Below are 25,112 nucleotides of genomic sequence, written 5' to 3' on the forward strand. Positions count from 1 at the left end.
ATGACTATGTGGGATTCATCCCAGGTGTGCAAAGGTGATACAATATTTGCAAATCAATAAATGTGATACACCACATAAACAAAATGAAAGATAAAAGCCATGTGTTTATATTAATAGATGCAGAAAAAACATTCGACAAAATCCAGCACGCATTTCTGACAAAAACGCTCAGCAATGTGGGAATAGAGAGATCATATCTTGACACAATAAAGGCCATACATGAAAAACCTCATACTCATACATATATGAAAGCCAACATCATATTCAATGGGCAAAATTAAAAGCATCTCCTTTAGAAACAGGAACAAGACAGGAATGCCCACTTTTACCATTCTTATTTAACATAGTACTGGAAGTCTTTGCCACAGCAATTAGACATAAAGAAAAAATAAAAGGGATCCAATTGGAAAGGAGAAATGAAAATATCTTTATTTGCAGATGACATGATATTGTACATAGAAAATCCTAAAGACTCCATCAAAAATCTGCTGCAACTTATAAATGAATTTGTCAAAGTAGCAGGATATGAAGTTAACAGCAAGAAATCAAAGGCATTCCTTTTTTTTTTTCTTTTAAGAGAGAAAGGAAGGGAGAGCGAGATAGAAACATCAAAGGGAATGAACATCCATTGGCCACCTCCTGCATGCACTTCACTGGGTATTTGGCCCACACCTGAACATGTGCCCTCACTGGGAATAGAACTGGTGACCACTTGGGGTATGGTTAGGTGCTCAGTCACTGAGCTATACCAGCCAGGCTCGAAGGCATCCTTATACACCAATAATGAACTAACAGAAAGAGAAACTAAAAATAAAAATCCCATTTACAATTATGGCAAAAAAAAATTATTAAGATACCTAGAAATAAACTTAACCAAAGAAGTAAAGGACCTATTTGCCAAAAACTACAGGACATTAAAAAAAGAAAGAAAGAAATAGAGGAAGATGTAAAAAAGTGGAAGCATATACCTTGTTCCTGGATTGGAAGAATTAACATCATTAAAATGTCCATACTACCCAAAGCGATCTATAGACTCAATGCAATCCCCATTAAAATACCAATGACATATTTCACAGAACTGGAACAAATACACCAAAAGTTTATACAGAACCAAAAATACCCCAAATAGCCACAGCAATCTTGAAAAAGAAGAACAAAGTAGGAGGGATCACAATAGTGGATATTAGTTTATACTACAAAAACATTGTAATCAAAACAGCTTGGTAGTGGCACAAAAACAGGCACATAGATCAATGGAACAGAACAGAGAACCCAGAAATAGATCCAAGACATTTTGCTCAACTAATTTTTGACAAAGGTGGCAAGAGTGTGTACAATGAAGTAAAGATAGCCTCTTTAATAAATGGTGTTGAAAAAAATTGGACAGCTACATACAAAGAAAAAAGAAAAATGAAACTAGACCACCAACTCACACTATACATAAGAATAAACTCAAAATTGATAAAAGACTTAAATGGGACTCATGAATCCATAAAAATCTTAGAAGAAAATGTAGGCAACAAAATTTCACACATCACATGCAGAATAATTTTCAGTGATACAACAGTTAAGGCAAGAGAAACAAAGGAAAATATTAATACATGGGAATGCATCAAACAAAAAAGCTTCTGCACAGCCAAAGGAACAACATCAAAATGGAAAGGGAACCCACTATATGGGAGAGCATCATTGCCAATGATACATCAGATAAGGAATTAATTTCCAAAATATATAGAGTACTCGTGCAACTCAATAAAAGGAAGACAGAAACCTCAATTAACAAATGGGCAGAGAACTTAAATAGACAACTCTCCAAATGACACTTACAAATCACCAAGAGACATATGAAAAAATGCTCAATGTCACTAATCATCAGAGTGATGCAAATTAAAATGACTATTAAGTATCACCTCACACCTGCCAGAATGGCTGCCATCAACAAATCATCAAACAACAAGTGCTAGTGAGGGTGTGGAGAAAAGAGGACTCGAGTACACTGCTGGTGGGAATGTAGACTGGTGCAGCCACGATGGAAAACAATATGGTGTTTCCTCAAAATATTTAAAATTGAACTGCCATTTGACCCAGTGATCCCCCTCCTAGGTATATCCTAAGAAGCCTGAAACCAATCAGAAAGAACATATTTATCCCTATGTTCATAGCAGCACTATATACAATTGCTAAGATCTGGAAACAGCCCAAGTGTCCATCAACAGATAAGTGGATAAAAAAGCTGTGGTACATATACTCAGTGGAATACTATGCATGTGAAAAATATATATCACTTATCCTTTGAGACGATATGGAGAAACCTACAGAGTATTATGTTAAGTGAAATAAGCCAATCAGAGAAAGACAAATACCACATGATCTCACTTATTTGTGGAATATAATGAACAGAAAAAGCTGATGAACAAAACACCCTGAGAGACATAGAAAGGAGTATGGTTCAGACTGACAAAACTTAGAAGAGAGGGGCAAGGGGTAAGGATGAATTAAACCAAAGAACTTATATGCATGTATGTGTAACCAATGGACATAGACAACAATGCTTGGTGGGGGCGGGATAAGGAGGAGGGTGTCTGTGGGGGAAAAGGAGAAACATCTGTAACAAAAATTAATTAAAATTCTTTTTAAAAAAATAAAACAACACAAATTTATTCTCTTATGGTTCTGGAAGTCAGATGTCTGAAATGGGTTTCAAAGACCTAAATTCATAGTTTAGACAGGGCCCATTTCCTATGAAGGTCCTGAAGGGGACATTCATTTATTTGCCTTGGTCAGCTTCTAGTAGCTATTTGTATTCTTTGGCTTTTGGATCATTCCTACCTCTTCAAAGTCCTTCACTCTAATCTCTGCTTCTGTTATCACATCTCCTTCTCCTTTGCCTCTTCCTGAGTCCCTCTTATTAGGACCTTTGAGATTACATTGAACCCACTCAGATAATCATGATAATCTTCCCATATCAAGATCCTTAACTTAATCATATCCACAAAGTCTATTTTGCATATGAGATAACATATTCAGTTTCCAGGGCTCAGGAATGGAAATATTTGGGGTACAATTATTCACCCTACCACCAGGAATATTTGAAATTTTACCATGTTTCAGACATTTTCTATGTCTGCACATAGTTCATAGATTGGATATTTTAAAGAAATGTAAAATAACTCAGTGTTACATTTACTCAATGATCATCATCTTCCAAATGTTGTGTGTGGTGAAAGGTAGTGACTGAGGATCAGGGGGCACATGTTATAAAAGTTCTACAGTGAGATATTTGAAAGTGGCCTCTTGACCAACTCTACTGCCAATTGTGATCAGGCTCTGCCTTGCACTTGCATTTGAAGCCTCATTTCATGATGATTCAACATAGTGCTTCTGTTGTTTTACAATACACCTTGATCTTGAGCCCAAATGGTGCTCTCAGCCTCGTTGGAGATTGAAGGCCAGCTTTCTTCAACTCTGGCCTTGATCAAGGAAATGGGAAGTGGATATCTGGAAAATTTAACTGGGAAAGGAGCAAAATTAAAACAGAAGGGAATACAATTGTTCTTCAGAAATGACTCAAAATGACATCCTACTTAGCTTACAAGCTCCCACTTGTTCTGCACTCTGTGGGGCTGGAGCTAGCCTGAGTCTCTGTGTCCAGAGAATCTGCACAAGCCTCAGAAGCTGAGGGAAAGGATGTAGTGGTTTACAACACAAGCACTATTGAAGGCCATTGCTTCCTATAGTTTGTGTTCTAGAAAGAAATGTATATAATAACTACTAGTAGTTGTGTACTTACAGTATGCTAAGCACTGTGTTAAGCACAATAAATATGTCTTGTCATTTACTTTAACTTTCATAACAACCATGTAAGGTAGTTAATATTACCCCATTTTACAGGTTAGAACCGAAGGCATGAAACAGTTCCTACAAAGCAGAGGTAAAATTTGAGCCCAGATATATCTGACTCCAAATCCCGTGCTATGCTGTGCTATACTAATTTACATGAGCCCCTAGTTAGGGAATTCTGTGTTAGAGATGTGGAAGTTTATGGTGCTATAGAGGTCATCATACCTGCTCACTAAAATTATTGTCCTCAAAAATTTGCTTTCTGCATTATGGGTTATTTCACCAGATTTTCATGGATTATCATATTTGGATAACAGGTGTGATACAGGCATCTGTGTCTTTAAAAATCAATTATGTGATAATATGCTGGCCAAGGTTAAAGATAACATGGCACATGCATTATCATGCATGGGTAAACCCCTTTCTGGAGAAAAACTGTGTCTGACCAGAGTTTTCATTCTAACAAACATACTACTTAGAATGATCCTTAGTTTTCTCATCGTATGCATTTTTTTTGAAAGCCCCATCCAGTCATTCCCTACACATCTAATGAATGGAAGAACCTCTAGGTCTCATATCCTCCAGTCAAAACTATCCATAGGTTTCCCAGCCAGTGTGGCTCATTTGGTTGAGCATTGTCCCATGCACCAAGATGTCACCACTTTGTTTCCTGGTCAGGGCATAAGCCTGGGTTGGGGTCTTGATCTCCAGTAGGGGGTGTGCAGGAGGCTGCCAATTGATGTTCTCTCTCATTGATGTTTCTATCTCTCTTTCCTTCTCTCTTCTTCTTTCTGAAATTAATAAAAACATATTTTTTTTAAAAAAACTTTCCATAGGTCATCTGTCCAAACACCAAGACTGGTTCAGAGATATGAAGGACTTCAAATGCCTTGAATCTCAGATTTTTTTTAAAGCAGAAAAAAAGAAGGTATTTAGGTACCTTACTCAGAATATTTAGAGAAGGTTGTAATTTGGAAGATTGATCATAGGAGCCAGCTAATTTTGTTTACTGCTTCAGCTTAATGATAAAGGCAGAACATCATCAGGATTTACTAGTCAGGAGCTGACACTATACCTCAAGTCAGTACCGCCCACCTCTTACATATTGTCTCAACTCCTGCAGGATCGGGTTATTCATTCAACAGACCTTTATTAAAGACCAACTATGTGCCTAGCACTATGCTAGCCACTGGGAGGGATACAAAGATGTACAAGACACAATCCTGTTGTCCTGGTCTAGGTTAAAGTATTACATCTCTCTTGCTATTTAGACATCCCAACAAGTACAGGAAACATATAAAAGTCAGAAACAAAGGATGAAAACTGGATCAGTGATCAAGTTCTTTTAACTCTGGGTCATTTTACTTTGTGTCCTGTTATTTCCCTGTCCTCTTCACTGCACAACTCCTCTGTCTCTGATCTCATTCTTTGAAATTCAGCACCTTTCCTCTCCCCTCCTCAAGTTATGACTCATTTTTTATTATTTAATATCTTCCTGCTACTTCATGAAGATTTACCACAAAACTCCCTCTGACACCTGATACTTCACCTATTCACATGCATCACACTACCTCCAGTCCTAAAACATACACCACCACCACCAACAAGGCAGCCTGCCGTTTGGATTATGAAACCTTGTGAATCAAAAAACTGGCAACCACTTGGTGGCAGCATACCCAAATTCAAATAGTAGGAACTATTTCTAAGTAAGATCAGCCTGAATTTACAAAACTAAAGTTAGAAAATGCCAGATATGCAAAACTAAAGTTAGAAAATGATAACCATGTCATGGCTATAATTTCAGTTGTTCTCAGGAAAATTAAATTTAGTGTGTGTTGCAGTCCTAATAACTGAACAGAGGTGGGGGGAGAGAGAGAGAGAATACAAAATTTATTATGGGAGTATGGAATGCATCTTCAGGGCAATAGTACAAGAAAGAGCCCCAAGTCTTAATGTTTTAGCACTGATGGCAGAAAGTCTATTGTATCCCCATGTCCCCTTAGAGAAAACTGAAGTTAGATTAGTTGAACAATCCAGATTATTGGAAACAATGATGAGCCTAATGAAAATGTGTGTATAGACATTTTTCTTTCTGGTATAATAGATCATTAATAGGATACAATAATACAAGCAGCAAGTATATGACTTTAGGTAATGCACTCATAGGAAGTCAAATCTTCCTCTGGGATTTGTATCAAGTGTTAAATAAGTTCCCATTGATGCTGAAGGCAGCAAGTGTAGATGCCCTTCCAAGGCTCTTAAATTCTACAAAAACACAGAAACTATATTCTAGTTCTTAAGTAGCCAGACCAATGCAATGATTAGCAGCTCAGCACAACAAAGTGCCCCTATGTCTTTGGAAATGTGAAGTTCAGAATAGCTTTGCAATTGCCACCATAGTCAAATGATCTCCAATTAATTAAGGAGTGCCTATGCTTGCATCCTAGATGCCTAAAAAACAAACAACTACTCCCTCTCTCATTAGAGCTTTTCTATTTCTAGGGAAGTGATTCTATAGTTTTCATCTTCAATAACACATTCAAGCCAAGAAGTTTGACAGTAAAAGATATGAAGTATTTTAACTCAGATGGCAGTAATATGGCCAAAGTCAATCAAAATCATATATTGAAAGTACCCATCCCTGTGCCAGCTGCTATAAACAGAAAAAGTATAGGCAAGGTGCCTCATCTCAAGTACTTATAAGCTAGTTGGGAGATAGGTTAATATATAAAACAATTAGATAAAAGACAAAATGTGCTTTGGATTGTTCAGAGCACTAATGGCATTAAGAAAAGAGGAAAATGACTGTGGACTGGAACTGTTGTCAAAAACTGGGAAAGTTCTGAGATTTTACTGTACTTACAAACTAGCAAGTTCGCCTGCCACATTTTCATGGATACTGGTAGAAAATAAGAGATTTCTGGATTAGATATGAAGAACAATTTATTGCTCATAGCAACACCAATAGCAGAAGTATCAGCATTTTTGCATTGGTCCTGAATTCCCAATTTCCACAGGGCAATGTGAAGAGGACCAAATGACACCTGCACATAAAGTAGGTTGCATTACAGGAGAGGAACTCTGAGCTTGGGGAGCTCAAGCTTTTAGAATCTTTTATAATGGGCAATGAGCATGCCTGTTCTTTGCTCCAGAGACATTATCTCGGTGTTGCAAAGCTTTTCCCCCATACAAACATCCTTGAAAATTATAGTCTCAAACAATGGGCAGTCAGTGCCTCACTTACAAGACATTTAGGTACAGGAGGAGTCATGGCTTTGGTGGGGGATACAGATCATAGCATAGATGGCTCATGTAAAGTCCATTACAAAGCATATGTCCTAAAGATGAGGAATTTCCTAAATTGGCTAATAAAATCCTAAATGGTGCAGAGCTGCAAAGGCCTTTGTCCAACATACTCATTTTGCGGGCATGGAGACCAAGTCCCAGAGAAGTCAAGTAATTTTAATATCATTGTGATGTACAACTAGCACATTTCTCAGGTCTGATTAAACAGATATATTCTGTACCCACTGAATAATGTCCTACTTTCCATAGTTGGATGCTAGTTGAGGACATCATTAGAAATAAAATTACTACCTGCACCAGGTTTACGCTAATGTATTGACATCTACAGCATTTGTTAAATGAACCATAAATCCAATACACTAAAGTCATTTTCCACCAAATCAAGGCAAATTTAAGTGATATACTTAGTGCCTGGTATTTGCAGGGGGGTTTCTGACTAGATAATTTTAGACAAAAAGAACAAATTGTGGGGTCATGAAGTAGTGTTGATTAAATAAGTCATACTGCAAGCATTCTAATGAGAAGTTCAAGGTCAGTAAATGACTCAAACTGACTAGTGGGTGAAGGCATCTAAAGATTCGTAGTTCTTTGTTTACTAATCTGTGCGCACTTCACTACTTTCTCCAGATTCACAAGTGTCATACATAATATTCCTTGCTTTGTCTAAGAATACCTTTAGTCCTTCTCAATTTGCATAGCCGCAGTACTGTAGGAAAGGGTGAGGGGCGAATATAATAACTATGCAGAGTACTAAAACAAACCCCAAAGTATAGACAGGACTTCTTGTATTTGTGGGAAACATGGATAAATATAATAACCCCAGAGCAAGAAGATAATTTGGATTTAAACATATTTTCTGGTTAAGTTTCATTAAACCTGAAAGTCAAAGGAGCGAGTATTGAACAAATGAAAAATCTACTTGTGAGTTTCTAATTTTCTTTGCAAATCATGCCACATTGTGAGAAAACAATAGCTCTCTTCAAAACTGGGAGTATACTGGCATATTAAAACCAAATATGAAATGAAGTCAAGTATGTCCTTCAGCCCTGACCACCATCCTCCACCTCTATGCTTGCAATGCCCTGCCGTTAACTAAAGTGTCATTTCCAACTGTTACTAGTTCAAGAATAATTAGCTTGTTTTGGCTACCTAAAGTACTTTAACAAAAGACTAGTATTGAGGTCAAGGGAGATGATAATCTCATTGCATCTGGCAGTTTACTTCTGAACTACCTATATTCAGTTATGGGCATCAAATGTAACATGAAAATTTGAAAGTTATAGTGTGACAAGAAAGGAGCAACCAATATGATTAGTAGGAGACTTGCATTCTTAGACTTTGAGGACCAGTTGAGGAAGCTAAAGATGTTTAGTCAAGAGAAGACTTAGTGGAAAACCATTAGTATTGTCTTCAAACTTTGGCAAGGTTACTATTTTTAATTATACATATATAATTTTTTTTTGTATGTGCCCCTAGCGGAAATCGAACCGGGGACTCTCTGATCCGCAGGCCGATGCTCCAACCACTGAGCCAAACCAGCTAAGGCTATAATTATTTATAATTTATAATCTTTATAATCCATATAATAGTAATAATACATAATATTTAAATAAATATATATATATATATAGAGAGAGAGGGACAAAGATTTATTTTAAGGAATTGGCTTAGGTGATTTTGAGGACTGGGAAGTTCAAATCTGTAGGACAGTCCGAAACACTGGAAACTCAGGCAGGAGTCAATGCTGCAGTCTTAATGCAGAATTTCTCCTTCTCCAGGAAACTTTGGATGTGCTCTTAAGGCCTTTAGCTAATTGGATGGCTCCCACAGACATTATCAAGTATAATTCCTTTTATGAAAAGTTAATTTATTGTAGATGTTAACCATATCTACCAAACACCTCCACAGCAACATTTATATTAGTGTTTAATTAAATAACTGGGTTATATAGTCTAGCCAAGTGGACACATAAAACTAACCATCATAGAAATCATTCTAGGTCATTCATTCTCAGCCCTGGCTTAACATTAGAATAATCTGAGATTTTTTAAAATCTTTATTGTTGAGAGTATTACAAATGTCCCTCCTTCTTTTCGCCCATTGCACCCTTTCACCCTGTTCCCACCCTGCCCCAGGACTTCACTAATCCATTGTCTGCCCACTGGCAATGTATATGTGCATATAAATTCTCTTACCACCCCCTCCCAACTATCCTCTAAGATTGGTCACTCTGTTCTCTGTTTCCATGCCTCTGGTTCTAATTTATTTATCAGTTTATTTTGTTCATTAGATTCCACATATAAGTAAGATCATGTGATACTTGTCTTTCTCTGACTGGCTTATTTTGCTTAGCATAATACTCTCCAGGTTCCTTCATGCTGCCTCAAAGGATAGTAGATCTTTCATTTTTACAGCTGCATAGTATTCCATTGTGTAAATATACCACAGCTTTTTTATCCACTCATCTACTGATGGGCACTTGAGCTGTATCCAGTTTTTAGCTATTATAAATAGCACTGCTATGGACATATATATGTATATAATCTTTCTCATTGATGTTTTGGGATTCTTAGGAAATATCCCTAGAAGTGGGTTCAGGGGGTCAAATGGCAGTTCCATTTTTAATATTTTGAGGAAACCAAACGCTGTTTTCCATAGTGGCTGCACCAGTCTGCATTCCTGTCAGCAATGTACTAGGGTTCCTTTATCTCCACATCCTCACTAGCACATGTTGTTGATTTATTAATGGTAGCCATTCTGGCAGGTGTGAGTTAGTAACTCATTGTAGTTTTAATTCACATTTCTTTGATGATTAGTGATGTAGATAATTTTTTAATGTCTCTTGGCGATTTGTATGTCCTTTTTGGAGAAGTATCTATTCAGGTCCTCTGCCCATGTTGTAATTGAATTGTCGATCTTCCTTTTGTTAAAATGTATGAGTACTTATATATTTTGGAAATTAACCCCTTATCAGATGTATCATCGGCAAATATATTCCCTTTCCATTTTGTTGATGGTTTCCTTTGCTGTGCAGAAGCTTTTAATTTGATGTAGTAACAACTTGTTTATTTTTTCTTTTGTTTCTCCTGCCCTAGCTGACGTTTTGGTGAAAATTCTGCTATATGCAATGTCTGAGATTTTGTTGCCTGTTTTCCTCTAGGATTTGTATGGTTTTATGAGTTACATTTGACTTTATTATTGTGTATGGTATCAGTTGGTGGTCTAGTTCCACTTTTTTGGATGCACCTGTCCAATTTTCCCAACACCATTTATTGAAGAGACTGTCTTTACTCCATTGCATACTCTTGCCTCCTTTGTCAAATATTAATTGAGCATAATGGCTTGGGTCAATCACTGTGTCCTCTGTTCTCTTCCATTGATCTATATGCCTGTTCTTATGCCGGTACCAGGCTCTTTTGATTACAATGGCTCTGATATCTTGTACTGGTATCGCTCCAACGTTGCTCTTCTTTCTCAAGATTGCTGAGGTTATTTGGGGTCTTTTTTGGTTCCATATAAATTGTGGAGTATTGGTCATAGACCTGTGAAATATGCCACTGATGTTTTAATATGGATTTCATTGCATCTATAGACTGCTTTGTGTAGTATGGATATTTTGATGATGTTAATTCTTCCAATCAAAGAGTACGGTATGTGTTTCTACTTTTTTATATCTCCCTCTATTTCTTTTTTCAATGACTTGTAGTTTTCTGAGTTCAGGTCTTTTACCTCCTTAGTTAAGTTTATTCCTACAGATCTTAATTTTTTTTTTTTTTTTGCAATGGTAAATGGGATTAATTTTAGTTTCTCTTTCTGATAGTTCACTATTGGTTTATAAAATGCCATCAATTTCTGGATGTTAACTTTGTATCATGCTACTTTGCCAAGTTCATTTATTAAATCTAATAGTTTTTTGGTGGAGTCTTTAGGGTTTTCTATGTAAAATATCATGTCATCTGAAAATAATGACAGTATCACTTCCTCCCTTCTAATTTGGATGCCTTTTATTTTCACTTTGTGTCTGATCACTGTGGCTAGGATTTCCAGTACTATGTTGAATAAGTGGTTAAAGTGGACGTTCTTGTCTTTTTCTTGTCTTAGGGAAAATGCTTTTAGTTTTTGCCCTTTGAGTATGATGTTGGCTGTAGGTTTGTCATATATGGCCTTTATTATGTTGAGGTACCCCTCTATTCCCACTTTGCTGAGAGCTTTTATCAAAAATAGATGTTAGATTTTGTCAAATGCTTTCTCTGCCTCTATTGATATGATTTTTATCTTTCATCTCTTTATGTGATAAATCATACTTATTAATTTATGAATATTGTACCACCTTTACATACCTGAAATAGATCTCACTTAGTCATGGTGTATGATTTTTTAAATATATTGATGGATCCAATTTGCTAATATTTTGTTGAGGATATTTCCATCTATGTTCATCAAGGATATTGACCTGTAATTATCCTTCTTTGTAGTGTCTTTATCTGGTTTTTGAATTAGGATAATGCTGGCCTAGTAAAAAGAGCTTGGAAGTCTTCCTCTTGAATTTTTTGGAATAGCTTGAGGAGAATAGATGTTAGTTCCTCTTTGACTGTTTGGTTAACTCCCCTCTGAAGCCATCCAGACCAAGGTTTTTGTTTGCTAGGTGTTTCATTTTGTTGTTGTTGTTTTTATTATAGCTTCAATTTCCTTAGTTGTTATTGGTCTATTGAGGTTTTCTGAATCTTTCTGGTTGATATTTAGAAAATTGTATGCTTCTAGGAATTTGTCCATTTCTTCAGGTTGTCCAATTTCTTGTCATATAGTTATTTATAATATTTTTTACAATCTATTGTGTTTCTGTGGTGTTAGATGTTACTTTACTTCTTTCATTTCTGATTTTATTTATTTGGGCCCTCTGTTTCTTGATGAGTCTGGCTAGAGGTTGATCAATCTTGTTTATCCTTTCAAAGGATCAGCTCTTGGTTTCATTCATCTTTTGCATTATTTTTATAGACGCTATGTCATTTATTTCTGCTCTGACCTTTATTATTCCCTTCCTTCTACTTACTCTAGGCTTTTCTTGTTGTTCTCTTTGTAATTCTTTTACTGGTAGAATTAGATATTTTACTAGAGATTTTTCTTGTTTCTTGAGGTAGACCTGTAGTGCTGTAAACTTCTCTCAGGTCTGCTTTTACTGTGTCCCATGGATTTGGGGTTGTTCTGTGTTCATTTTCACTTGTTTCCAGGAAGTTTTTTTATTTCTTCCTTGATCTCATTGGTAACCCATTTATTGTTTAATAACATGCTATTTAGCTTCCATGTGTTTGAATTTTCTTAAGGGTTTTATTGTAGTTGATTTTTAGTTTCATGCCATTGTGATCCAAGATGTTTGGTATGATTCCAATCTTACTGAACTTGTAGAGACTTAGTATGTGTCCTAACATGTGGTCTATCTTTGAGAAAGTTTCATGTGCACTTGAGAAGAATGTATATTCTGCAGCTTTGGGTGAAATGTTTTGTAAATATCAATTGAATCCATCTCATCTAGTGTGTTATTTAGGGTTGCTGTTTCTTTGATTTTTTGTCTAGATGATGTATCTAGTGATGTCAGTAGGGTGTTAAATTTCCTTGCAGTGATTGTATTGCTCTCTATCTTTCCCTTAAAGTCTTCCACAAGTTTTAAATATATTTAGGTGCTCCTACATTGGGTACATATATGTTTACCAGGGTTATCTCCTCTTGTTGTATCGATCCATTTAGTATTATGTAGTACCCTTCATTGTCTGTTGTTATGGTTTTCATTTTCAAATCTATTTTGTAAGATTATAAGTATCGCTACCCTAGCTTTTATTCTTCTCCATTTTCATGGAAAAGTTTTTTTCCATCCCTTCACTTTAATCCTGTGTGAGTGTTTTGTTCTGAATTGGGTCGCCTGTAGACATTGTATATATATGGGTCATGTTTTTTTATCCATTCAGCTACCATACATCTTCTGATTGGATTATCTGATCTGTTTACATTTAAGGTTGTTATTGAGAGGTACTTATTTATTACCATTTTTGTTTTTTATGCCATGTTACTCTCTTTCTTTCTATTTTTTTTTTTTTTCTTATAACAGTCCCTTTAGCATTTCTTACAGTGCTGGCTTGGTGGTAATAAACTCCTTTAGACTTAAAAAAAAAATTTTTATTCATTTTTTGGTCTGGGTCACTCTTTACTTCACCTTCAATTTTGAATGATAGCCTTTCTGGATACACCAGTCTTCTTAACAGATCCTTGCTTTTCATTACTTGGAACACGTTGTGGCATTTCCTTTTGGCCTATAGTGTTTCTGTTGACAAATCAGCTGGAAGCTTTATAGGAATTCCCTTGTAGGTAACTGACTGTCTCTCTTCTGCTGCTCTTAAAGTTTACCATTTGAATTATGGTGTGTCTTGATGTGGTTGTGTGTGTGTGTGTGTGTGTGTGTGTGTGTGTGTGTGTGTGTTCATTTTGATTGGGACTATCTGTGCTTCCTGAATTTGTGTGCCTTTTTCCTTCACCAGGTTATGGAACTTTTCTGTCAGTATTTCTTCAGACAGGTTCTCTATCCCTTGCTCATTTTCTTCTCCTTTTGGTACCCCTATGATTGGAATGTTGCTCTGTTTCATGGTGTCTCACACTTCCCTTACACTGTCTCATGCTTTTTACGTATTTTTCCTTTTTGCTGTTCTTACTGAGTGATTTTTTCTACCTTGTCTTCAAATTTGCTGTTTCTGTCATCAGCATCTTTAGTCTACTGTTTATTCTTTACAGGGTATTCTTATTTCAGCTATGTCACTCTTCATTTCTGATTAGTTCTTATTCCTGGTTTCTATATCTGTTTTCTTGCTGATGTAGTTTCCACTAAGTTCTTTGTAGTTCTCATTAATTTGCTTGTAGTTCTAAGTTGTTTGAGCATGCCTATCTTTGAACTCTATATCTGATACATTGCTTGTTTCCATTTTAGGTAGCTCTTTTTCTGGAAATTTCTCTTGTTCTTTCATTTGGGGCTTGTTTCTTTGTTTCCCCATTTTTTCTTTTTCTTTATGTTTGTTTCTGTGTATTGGATAAGACTAATATGCCTCCCAGTCTTGGTGGGGTGGTGTTCTTGGACTTAGTGGTATACTCTCCTTGATCTTCTGAGCTGGGTACTCTAGGAATGACTCTCGTGAGTGTTATGTGGGCTCTCCTGTTGAATTTGGGTCTTGATTGCTATTGTCCTGTTTGTGGGTGGGCTCAGCCTTCAGGATTGTTGACCATGATTCTCAACCCCAACCACATCATGCCAACTGTTATACAGAACAAAAGTCAAAACCAGACCAAACCAAGGACAACACAAAATAAAAGCAACAACAATAATATAAACAGCCTCAACAAAAATACTATAACACACATACACACACACACACACACACACACACACGAATACTAGAAGACACAAGACTAAAAGAATTCAAGGAGAAAAGAAAAACAAAACGAGAATATGAAAGCAAAGAAGGAAGAGGCAAAAAATAAGAAAAGTATAAAATATAAAATTTAGAAAATAATGAATGAAACAATCATAATAATTTTAAAAAGTAGTAATACTAAATAAAATATAGTATAGAATACAAAAACAAAATGGGGAAAGAAAAGAAAAAAGAAGAAATTGAATTAAAAATACAAATTTTATAAAAGTAAAGAGAATAAGGAAAAATTAGACTAAACTGAAAGATAGCAATAAGACAATATGGGAGGAAAAGCGAAAAGACAGAGAGAGACAGAAAATCTAAGCCAAATAACAACAAAAAACTTTGGATCTGCTATTTGTGGAGCTCACTGGATTTTGCTCTGATGTTGGATCTGGCTCCTTGGTGTGTGGGTCCTGGGCCTCCTGGGTGGTTCTCTAGTGTAGGCCAATGTGAGTCACTGATCTTGCCAAACCCTGTGCAACCTGGCTATAGCCCTGCAGGGTGGATCCCCAAGTAGTCCTGTGGGTAGCATGTACTTCTTCTGGGCTGCTTTCTCTTCACCCATGGAACTGAGCTCTGCAGGGTATCTGGTCCCAGTCAGGATCGTTTAAATAAATTTGCATTGGACATGGTGCCCATAGCTTGTAGGAGGGGTGGGCAGGCACTTCCTCTACTTCCAATGATTCAGCTCAGCCTGGGTCTCTGGCACCCCTTTGTTGCCACCCCAAGCAGAGGAGATGAAAAAACCAGCCCCGCTCTGGCTGGTTTGGCTTGGTGGTTACAGCATCAGACCACAGACCAAGGAGTATAAATTTGATTCCAGTCCAGGGCATGTACCTTGGTTGCAGTTCAGGGTCCTGGTCCCCTAGGGTCAGGACCCCTGGTCAGGGTCCTGCGGGAGGCAACCAATCAATGTATCTCTCTCACATTGATGTTTCCCCCATTCTAGCTGAAGATAAATGGAAAAACAGTATTCTTGAGTGTGGATGCAAAAAAAAAAACAAAAAAGGTGGGGCTTCTGCCCAGGTTCCCACTAGGCCAGATGTCCAAGTCCCCTGTTCTACTAGGCTCAGCCATATGGATGCAGATTTCCAGCCCAGAGCTGTTCCACAGGTGGGAGAAAGAGCACCTCTTCTTTGCTAGAGGTGGAGAGGATTGCACCTCTTTCCCAGGGCACTCTGACTGGCCCCCATCCTTCTTTTTGCTAAAAGTTCTTTAGAGAATAATTGGCCCCTCAGATTCACTGCTGCATGTTTCACACAGACCCCCTGTTGTTCCAGAGTTCTGATGCGTGCTCCCTTCCACAGAGGCCTATCAGTGCAAGTTTCTCAGGCTGGTGTTCTAACTCACATTTTGCCTGGGATAATGCGGTCTGCATCCCCCTGGTAAATTCAATCATCACTGATTCCCACTGTCCAATGCTACATGGACTCCCCTTCCCATCTCTGTTGCTCTGGTTTGGGGATTCTCGTGTGGGGCTAAAACCCCACACTCCTAGGATGCAGGAGCTGCACTGCTCTCCCTTCTCACTGGCTTCTCAGCCACACTGCACAGCTGTGCAAGTTAGCTCACCTGCTCCATGTCTTCTGTCCCCTCTCTGTGCTCTCCACTAACAGTATTTCCAATCAGCTATTTTTCAGCTAGTTTTTCAAGACAAATGTTCTGCAGCTTAGCTACAAGCCTTGTTCATTGCTGAGAGCAAGCAGATGAAACTTCCTTAGACAGCAGCCATCTTGATTCTGATTTTTTTCTTTTAGATACTAAAGCCAGGCCTCACACCCAAGAAGTTGTGTAATGTTCAGTAGCTCTTCAGGTGATTCTAATAATCAGTGCTATTGGAGTGGAAAACCACTGACATAGAGATCAATCCTCCCCATTATACAGATGAAGAAACTGAGGCCAAAAGAAAAAAAAGAGATTTCCCCAGCTTCCCTTAATAATCAGGGCTAGGTCTGGGATTCAGAAGTCATAAACCAGTATGTTGCCAACATATACCTCTGTTATTTTCAACCCCTGGTTAGGTGAATTTACAAAGGGACTTAATAATATATCTAAAATTTTGCTTGAAAATAATTTGATGTTGATGTAAGGAAAGGTGGGTCAATAGGGTGGTGTAGATAAAACAAGAATGACCATGAGGTAATGATTAATGAAGGCAGGTAATGGATACATGGAGTTTTTTATACTATTCCCTTTACTTTTATATTAGTCTAAAATTGTCTTTAATACTTTTAAAAATCAAAAACAAAAAAAAGAATATTCCCATACCTCCAACTTTACATCAACGTATCAATAGAAATTAATTGGCTTCTACTGGATTTGAATTTCAACTCTAGCTGGAAGCATATGAGAATAGTCTGTCAGTCACAGTCACTTTCTTATAACAGTAATGAGTATTGATTCCTGGGATGTAACCATTCTCTAAAATAAAAAAGTAATAAACAAACAAAACAAAAATGAATCTCATGTTACTAACAAATGGAAAAGTGCCTATTAAATAGCCATAAGTGTTGGGAAGTCAACTGCATAAAACATACTTGACTTTAGTGAATTTCAAAGCAATAGAAACTGAGATGCTTAATATTAAGCATAAAGTGATTATTCTGCTGTTGTTGGGTAGATTCTTCTATAGATGTCACTTAGGCCAAGTTGCTTGTTAGTGTTATTCCAGTCTTCTGTAAACTTGTTGATTTTCTGCCTAGTTTTTCTGTTATTTAAAGTAGAGTATTGATATCTCAAAAAATTACCATTGACTTGTCTATTTCTCATGTTAATTCTGTCCATTTTTGCTAGATATATTTTGGAGCTCTATTGTTAGGTCCATATATATTTATAATTGTTATATCTTTCTGATGGAGTGACCCTTTCTTTTATCATTATAACATGCCTCTCTATCTGTAGTAATACTTTTAAAAGATTTTTGTATTGATTTTTAGAGAGAGGAAGGGAGAGGAGAGACAGAGAAATATCGGTGTGAGAGGGAAACATCCATTGGCTGCCTCCTGCACACCCTCTACTAGGGATCAAGCCCACAATCCATGACCAGGAATCAAACCAGCAATCTTTCAGTGCATCGGGTGATACCCAACCAACTGAGCCACAGCAGCCAGGACAATATTTTTGTTTTAAATTCTATTTCTCTGATATTAGTAAAATCATCCCAGCTGTCTTATGATTGCTATTTGAAAGGCATTTCTTTTCTATCCTTTTACTTTCAACTTATTTGTATCTTTGAATCCAAAGTGTATCACTTGCAGACAGCATATGGTTAGATCTTGTATTTTGTTTTTTTTTTCATTCCAGTTTAACAATCTCTGCCTTTTGGTTGATGTATGTAATCAATATACATTTATTATAATTACTTATTGGGTGAGATTCATGTCTGCCATCTTGCCATTTATTTTCTACATCCTATTTTGTGCCTCTGTTAGTCCTTTACTACCTTAAATCTTAAAGTAAATATTTTCTAATATACATTTTGGTTTCTTTAATAATTTTAACTATATTTTAGTCTTTTAGTCACTATTAGTGGTTATTCTAAGGTTTACAATCTACATCTTTGCATAGCAAAATCTACTTTTACATTTATACTAACTAAATTTCAGTAAAATATAGAAACTTTGCTCCAACATAGTTCCTTTCTTTCTCCCTCCTTCGTGCCATTATTGTTGTAAATATTCCATCTATACACATTATAAATATAAAAATACAGTGAAATTATTGCTTTAAGAAAACAAAGAAGAAAGAAGATAGAGTATTTAATATTAGCTTTCATATTTACCATTTCTTATACTACTCATTTTTTCCTATGGATTTGAGTTACTGTCTGGTATTCCTTTGCTCCAAAATTGATCTATTCCCTCTGTCTCTTTTTTGTGATATTTTTGTCATAAATGTTACATGCTTATGTTATAATACCAGTAATACAATTTTATAATTAATATTTTTGCAATTATCTTTTAGATCAATTAAGAGGAAAAAAAGACTGACACACACACATACATGGGTACTTACAAAAATTTTCTTTGCATGTATTTGAGTCAACTCTTGGTGTCACTTCCTTTCAGCCTGCAGGATTTCCTTTAATATTTCTTGTGAGACATGTTTTCTAGCAACAAAATATTTTGGTTTTGTTTATATGTGTATTTCTTTATTCTGCCTTCATTTGGAAGAAATTTTTGCTGGATACAGAGTTCTTCATTGACATTTTTTTAAGCACTTTGAAGAGGTCATCCCACTGCCTTCTGTCCCACACTATTTCTGGTGAGAAGTTGCCTATTAATCTTATTTTTGTTACCTTGCACATGGTAAGTCTTATTTCTCTTGTTGTTTTCAAGATTTTTCTTTGTCTTTTTCTTTCAATAGTGTGAATATGATGTGTCTGGGTGTGGATCTCCCTGAATTTATCCTATTTAAAATTCACTAACCTTTTTATTTCTTCAAATATTTTTTTTTCTATTTTTCTCTCTCTCTTTTCTTTCTGGGATATTCATCATGTGCATGTTGCTACACATAATGGTGTTCTATGCTCTCTGAGACTCTGTATATTCTTTTTTGTTCTTTTCTCACTTTGTTCTTCAGATTTCATAATCTCCACTGATCTATCCTCAAATTGTCTAATTATTTTATTCTACTAGATCCAAATCTAGTGTTGAACCCCTATAATAAATTTTCATTTTGGTTATTAGACTTTACAATTCCAGAGTTTCTATTTGGTTCTTTGCTGTAGTTTTTATCTCTTTAGTAATATTCTCTATTTGATTAATCATGGTAATGATGTTCTCCTTTAATTCCTGAAATATGATTTCCTTTGGTTCTTTGAAAATATATATAATGGCTATTTTCAAGTATCTGTCTGCTAAGTTGAAGATGTGAACACCCTAAGACAATCTCTATAGACTGCCATTTCCCCCTGTATACAGGTCATATTTTCCTGTTTCATGTCTCATAAATTATTGTTGAAAAAAAATGTATTTTTTAGATTAAATATTGTAGCAACTCTAAATTCTACTACTCTCCAGAGGTAGTTGCTGTTGCTGTTTTTGTTTAGTTTTTTGTTGTTGATGTGCCTGGACTAATTCTGTGGAGCTTATTTCCCCTACAGTGTGTGGCCTCTGATGTTTCTGCCATATTTTAAAATCCTACCTTCCTAAGGGTTGTCCCTGGGTAAGAATAACTTACGCTCAGCCAGTAATTGCTCAGAGATTGTGCTTAAAAACAAATTTAACTAGGAAGGTCCATTTTCCATCAATTTGTGTGTGGCATGGGGAATGCTTTAAAAATTCAAACATTTTTTTTCAAAATGTATATTTTTTTCCCTCAATTTTTATTTATTTATTTTTGTTACACATTTTTCTCCTTTTTCCCCCTTAGAAACCCTCCTCCTCACTCTGCCCTCCAACCCCCTTAACATTGTTGTTTATGTCCACTGGTTATGCATATATGCATATAACTTCTCTGGTTCATCTCATACATACCCCCACCTCCCTACCCTGAGGTTTGTCAGTCTGAACTATACTCCTTTCTATTTCTTTCGGTCTATTTTGTTCATCAGCACACCCTGTTCATTATATTCCACAAATAAGTGAGATCATGTGGTATTTGTTTTCTCTGATTGGCTTATATCACTTAGCATAATGCTCTCCAGGTCGCTCCATGTTGTCTCAAAGGATAAGAAATTGTTCTTTCTTTCAGCTGCACAGTATTCCATTGTATATATGTACCACAGTTTTTTATCCACTCATCTATTTATGGACACATGGGCTGTATCCAGATCTTAGCGAATGTAAATAGTGCTGCTATGAACATAAGGGTACATATATTCTTTCTGATTGGGGATTCAGGCTTCATAGGACATATTCCTAAAAGTAGAATCAATAGATGAACTGGCAATTCAAATTTAATTTTTTGAAAAAACACCATAGTGTTTCCCATAGTGGCTGCACCAGTCTACCAGTCTGCATTCCAACCAGCAGTGTACTAGAGTCCCCGTTTCTCCACACCCTCACCAGCACATGTTGTTTCACGATTTGTTGATGACAGACATTCTAGCAGGTGTAGGTGATACCTCATAGTTGTTTTAATTTGCATCTCTCTAATAATTAGTGATGTTGAGCATTTCTTCCTATGTCTCTTGGCCACTTGTATGTCCTTTTTGGAGAGGTGTCTATTTAGGTCCTCTGCCCATTTTTTAATTGGGTTCTTTGTCTTCCTTTTGTTGAGTTGTATGAGAACTCTGTATGATTTGGAAATTAACCCCTTATCTGATGTATCATTGGCAATTATGCTCTCCCATATAGTGGGTTGTCTTTCCATTTTGATGGTTGTTTCTTTGGCTGTGCAGAAGATTTTTAGTTTGATGTAGTCTTATATGTTCATTTTTTCCTTTCTTTCTGTTGCCTTAGGTGATGTATCCATGAAAATTCTGCTGCATATGATGTCTGATATTTTGTGACCTACAGTTACTTCTAGGATTTTTATGGATTCATGAGTCACACTTAAGTCTTTTATTCATTTTGAGCTTATTCTTGTGTATGGTGCAAGTTGATGGTCTAGTTTCATTTTTTTGCATGTAGTTGTCCAATTTTCCCAACACCATTTATTAAAGACACTGTCTTTACTCCACTGTATGCTCAATAGTCTTAGATAACCCCTGTGAAAGGTTGTTAGACCCTAAAGGGGTTGCGACGCACAGGTTGAGAACCACTGCTCTAGACAAAAAATTAATAAGGAAATGGTGACTCTAAATCAGTGGTTTTCAGCCTGTTGGTCACGATCCCTTTGGGGGTTGAATGAACCTTTCACAGGGGTCGCCTAAGACTATCGGAAAACACGTATTTCTGATGGTCTTAGGAACCAAGACACTGCTGCTCTATCCATCTCCATGTGGGTCTGTCCACATGCAGATACACCCACATATAGATATACCCACATATGAGTACCTGGCGTGATGAAATCATTGTGACAACCCCATCACATACACCCCATACAAATACAGGTGTATGTGACAGGGCTGGTGCCATAATGTACTTATGCAGACCAGTCACATGTGTAGAGAGCAGCTACTGTGTAGAAAGCAGCTACTCTGTTAAAAGCAGCTACTGTGTTTAAAGCAGCAGTATTGGAGGTAAAATGACACTTTATGAATTATAATTACTGGGTAAATGTAAAATCATGTACTGTAAAATCATCAACTACTGCAAAAAAAAACAAAAAAAAAAAAACACCTGTAACATGGGAACATAATCTGGATGCTGATCAGTCATTTTATATTCAGCTGTGATTGATGTAAATACTGCCCCCTTGCGATAGTAACAGGTATGTAATAAAAACAAACAAACACAGAGAATGGTAAATCATAGGAAACTTTAATGAATTGTATTGACTAAACTATGCCATGTATCATCTTTTGTATTATTAAAGCTATTTTTATATATTATTTTATTAGCAAACCATCCCATGACAATGGACCGTGTAGAGAAGAACTTTAAGAAAATATAGCGAGAATTTTTTACAATATGCTTTTACCTCAATAATTACAGCAGGAATTGAGAAACTGCAATGTGTTATTTGTTGTGAAGTTCTATCAGCCAAATCTATGAAGCCAAACAAACTAAAACACCGTTTTCATTGCAAACATTGGAGCTTTGCCAACAAGAATACCAACCATTTCAGAAGCTAAGCTGATGGACTCAAGAAAGCCAGACTTGACACTGGTGGCAAGTACCACAAACATAATGTAGCAGCTGTTGAAGCTTCATATTTGGTGGCACTCAGAATTGCCATAGCTATAAAACTTTACACCATTGCTGATGATTTACTGTTGCCAGTAGCCAAAGACAGTGTTTGAGTTATAATCGGAGATAAATTTGTTATGAAATTGAGTGCAATTTTCTTAACTAATGACACTGTCCACAGAAGAATAGATGGCATGTCTGCTGATGTTCTTGATCAGGTAATCCAAGACATTAAATCTGCTCCACTTCCAATATTTAGCATCCAGCTTGATGAATCTATAGACATTGCAAACTGTTCACAATTACTGGTTTATGTGAGGTATATTAATGATGGTGACTTTAAAGATGAGTTTCTTTTCTGCAAACCTCTTGAAATGACAACTACTGCACATGATGTATTTGACACAGTTGGTACTGAATGAGTCACCAAAAGTCATCGAAACTTACTGTATGATTCATCAGCAAATATTACAATGAAGTCACTGCCACAAGAGTTACAAGAAGTAATGAAAAGCATCATAAGTTCTGTCAATTTTGTAAACACAAGCACTTTAAACAGTAGACTGTTTTTGCAACTGTGCAATGAGTTGGATGCATCAAACAATGCTCTGCTATTTCACACTGAAGTGAGATGGTTGTCGACAGGAAAAGTTTTAAAATGTGTTTTTGAGCTTCGTGATGAACTCAAAATGTTTTTTAATCAGAAAGCAAGACCACAGTTCAAAGCACTTTTCAGTGATAAAAGTGAACCACAGAAAATAGCTTACTTGGTTGACATCTTGGCCATCTTGAATGAGTTAAATTTATCACTGCAAGGACCAAATGCAACATGCCTCAATTTGTCTGAAAAGATGTGATCATTCCAAATGAAACTTCAGCTTTGGCAAAAAAAAAAAAATGGATGAAAATAAACTTTACATGCTGCCTACCTTATCTGCTTTCTTTGAGGAGCATGACTATGAACCAGACAAAAAGGATTATGATGATACTTTCTGTGAAAGAACACTTGCACATACTTGCAGACAAAATTTCACTGTACTTTCCAAATCTACCTGTCACCCCATTTGCACGTGCCAGAAGCCCATTCACAGTCAAAGTTGAAGATGTTCCTGAGACACCACAAAAGAAGTTCATTGAACTTATTAACTGCGATACAGCAAGAACTGATTTCTATACAATGCCAGTTACAAAATTCTGGATCAAGTGTTTGCAGTCATATTCTGTTCTGTCTGAGACTGTGTTGCACCTTCTTCTTCCATTTCCAACAACATATCTTTGTGAAACAGAGTTTTCCAGCTTGTTGGTTATCAAGTCTAAATACAGAAGTAGACTTGTTGTGGAAGATGATATTCGTTGTTCTCTTGCAAAGACTGCCCCAAGAATTTCTGATCTGGTGAGAAAGAAGCAATCTCAAACTTCGCACTGATGTTGACTTTTTATGCATACTGTCGTAAAATGTAGCAATGTAGTTTACTGTTGTTATATTAAGACTGTTACCCATACTACACCATGCTTCAAGACAAAATTTCATTTGTTTGTAATTAGAAATAAATATTTCAAAATATAATTACATAGTGTTTTTTATTAATCACTTTGCTTTAAATCTGTTCAATTTGTAACAAGGAAAATAAATTCTACATATCAGATATGTACATTACAATTCATAATAGTAGCAAAATTGCAGTTATAAAGTAGCAACAAAAATAATTTTATGGTTGAGGATCACCACAACATGAGAAACTATTTTAAAGGGTCATGGCATTAGAAAGGTTGAGAACCACTGGTCTAGAGGATCTATCCAGTGATGTCAGCAGGGTTTTGAAGTCCCCTGCTATGATTGTATTGCTGTCGATTTCTCCTTTGAAGTCCTCAAGAAGATTCTCAATATATTTTGGTGCTCCTATATTGGGTGCATATATGTTTACCAAGGTTACATCTTCCTGTTGGATAGATCCTTTCAATATAATGTAGTAGCCTTCTTTCTCTCTAGTTATGGCCTTCGATTTGAAATCTACTTTATCAGATATGAGTATTACTACCCCAGCTTTTTTTTCCCTTCCATTTTCTTGGAAGATTTTTTTCCATCCCTTCACTTTCAACCTATGTGAGTCTTTTGTTGTGAGGTGGGTCTCTTGTAAACAACATATATGTGAAGCTAAGATCTGGAAACGACCCAAGTGTCCATCAGTAGACGAATGGATAAAAAAAGCTGTGGTACATATACACAATGGAGTACTATGCAGCTGTAAGAAAGAAAGATCTCTTAACTTTTGAGATGACATGGAGGGACCTGAAAGCATTATCTCAAGTGAAACAAGCCAAGCAGAGAAATACAAATATCACATGACCACACTTATTGGTGAAATATAATAAACATAACAGTCTGAGGAATTGGGTAGTCCCAAAGACATGGAAGTGGGGTACAGACTGACAATCCCCAGAAGAGGGGGTGGTGGGGGAGAGATGAGCCACAGAACTTATATGCATGTATGCATGAACAGTGGACATGGACAACTAACCGGGGACAGGGCAGGGAGGGAGGGGGAGGGGGGAATCAGTAGGGGAAAAAGGAGAATTAATTAATAAAAATAAATTAATTAAAAAAAAATATATGTGAGTCATGCTTTCTTATCCAGTCAGCTACTCTGTGTCCTTTTATTGGAGCATTCAAACCATTCACTCTTAAAGTGATATCTGATATGTACTTATTTATTACCATTTTTGTTCAGTGTGGTTATATTTTTCTTCCTATTCTACTAATTACAGCAGTGCTTTC

At 36.4% G+C, this 25,112-nt stretch overlaps 1 pseudogene; it reads left to right on the forward strand.

The window, feature by feature from the left end:
* LOC118635327 lies at window positions 1-23,762 on the forward strand (annotated as a pseudogene).
* Window positions 23,763-25,112: the final 1,350 nt, after the last annotated feature.

The sequence above is a fragment of the Molossus molossus genome, unplaced genomic scaffold (genome assembly GCF_014108415.1).
Source record: "Molossus molossus isolate mMolMol1 unplaced genomic scaffold, mMolMol1.p scaffold_m16_p_2, whole genome shotgun sequence".
NCBI classification, from domain to species: domain Eukaryota; kingdom Metazoa; phylum Chordata; class Mammalia; order Chiroptera; family Molossidae; genus Molossus; species Molossus molossus.